The 2267-nt window shown below is 41.9% G+C and overlaps 1 pseudogene; it reads right to left on the reverse strand.

Moving 5' to 3' along the window:
• Positions 1–1392: 1392 nt before the first annotated feature.
• LOC102845763 overlaps positions 1393–2267 on the reverse strand; it is a 30991-nt pseudogene continuing 30116 nt past the window's right edge.

Genomic DNA, 2267 nt, shown 5'->3' on the forward strand with positions numbered 1-2267 from the left:
AGAAGAGGCCAGTCCTTAGGGAAGGACCTCATACTTGGAAGGATAGAGGGACAATGCAGGAGAGAAAAACCCTGGATGAGATGGATTAACACACTGTGGCAACTGGGTGAGGTTTGTCAGGGACTGTGGGGGTGTCTCAGTTTTGGACAAGGTTCAGAGTTGTTGTTAAGAGCATTGCTGTGAGTCGTAGTCGACTTGGATGGCACATGACGACAACAACAACAACAAGTACAAATGTGACCAAATGGCCAACATTTATCCTCAAGTTAAGATGAAATGGTAAGGGCATTGAGAAGGTAGATTAATTGAATAGTACAACCAGAATGTAAATAATGATAATTATAATATCTTGAGAAAAGTGTAATTAATGCCACTGAACAATATGTATAAAAACCTATTAAGTTGGAAACTAATTGTGTAAAATTTCACTAAAAAGACTATTTTTTTCTTTTTTTGTCATGTGCCATTGAATTGGAACAAACTCATAGCTAACGCTCCAGCGAGTTTTTAGAGGCTATAAATCACGTGGAGGAGACTGCCCATCTTTTTACTAAAAGTGCAGCAGATGCATTCAAATTGTATGCCTTTCAGTTGGCAATGCAGTTCCTTATCCACTAGTCCACCAGAGCTCCTGAAATGTACAGTAAAGCCCTCCTGGCCTAGTAGTAAGGAACTGCACTGCCAAGCCAAAGGTGCATGATTCAAATTCACCAGCTACTCCACAAGAGAAATTCACTGGAGGGTCATCTATGAATTGATTCTAATTCAATGATATACAACATTATTTGAATGATTATATTTTCAACAATTAAATGTTTATTATCATAGAACACTGTAGTATTGGAAAGAAAGTTCAAAATACTTTAAGAAGATATTGAGTAATTAGTTTATGTTCTGAGAAAGCCTTTTCACATACATCCCAGAAAGGCTCTTTGCTATCAAGTTGGAACCAACTCAATCAGGCATCGTGTTTTTATTGCTGAGCACAGCTGAATGACCTCCATCTCACAGCGACCCAAAGACAACAGAACAAACTTCTGCTCAGTCCTTCAACAACCTCACCATCTTCTGCTTTGCTTAAGCTTCCAGTCACTGTATCCATCCATGCATGCATCCTTCCATTCCTTTGAGTATCTTCCTGTCTTTTACTGACCCTTTGACCCTTTGCTTTTCCAAGCATAATTTCCTGCTCCTGACACTAACCTCTCTTAATAATGTGTTCGAAGTATGTGAGACCAAGTCTCACTGTCATTACTTCTTTTTTTTCTTCCTTTTTTTTTTTTTTACTGTATGAGAAGTTCCTTTTGTCGCCATAGGGAGTAGCCCTGCAAATGAAGTTGTACTCTTTACAGAAACAAAGTCCATATATCTTCATCCGTAACAACTATTCTTTCAAGCAGGTTGCCACTGTCCTGCTGGTCCAACCAACCACCTGGAATGTGCCAGCAGCCGCCACTCTAAGTATCCCAGTGAGTCATCACCTTCTTCCTCTGACTTTTCTTCTGATTTAGTTGCACTTTCAGGCAAGTCATTGCCCATCTGTTCAAACCTTCCAGACTGTGAGTCCCACATATCCCACTTTGAATTCAGCCGTCTCATACCCAAAAAGCTTTTGGACGCCCGCTTGCTCTGAGGTCAGCACATTGCCCTCCTGGCACACTCCATAGTCAGACAGCAGGGACACCACACCTCTCTTGAGGGTAGTGGACAGGCCCAGCTGCCTCAACTCCATGTAGTGGGTCAACTGCTCCAGGGGCCCAGGATCTAGGCTCACTGTGAAAGTTGCTTTATTACCAGCTCTGGCCAAGTCCATTTCTGGGAATGTAGTGAACCACTCATTCACTTCTTGCTTAGTGCGATTGTTGAAAAGGAGACCAACTTCACTCCTCAGCTTCTTGCTCACCTGGTGCTAGTTGTACTCATCGGATGGGCTTCCATCTAAGGCCATCATCATGACCCTATTTTTGCCAAAGAACATCCAGCTGTGCTTCCAGGCATTCCAGATGTTCTTGTTGGCCACAGAGACGATGAAGAGGTTCTCGCATGTGTCCACACATTTCTGAAGCTCTTCAATTAGGTTCTGTTTGCATTACAAGCCTTTCTTGACAGTTTTGGTTAAGGAAACTTTCTTGTCGTGTTTGGATTTCAGCACTACATTGAAGACACGTGCCCATCCTTACTTCCGAAGAGCACTCTGGCTACTTTTGATCTAAGTTTGTTCTTTTGGCAATCCATTATATATTCAATATTTTTCACCAGCACTACAA

Source organism: Elephantulus edwardii, unplaced genomic scaffold, assembly GCF_000299155.1.
Source record: "Elephantulus edwardii isolate Elephantulus edwardi_28Jun2011 unplaced genomic scaffold, EleEdw1.0 scaffold00012, whole genome shotgun sequence".
Lineage (NCBI taxonomy): Eukaryota > Metazoa > Chordata > Mammalia > Macroscelidea > Macroscelididae > Elephantulus > Elephantulus edwardii.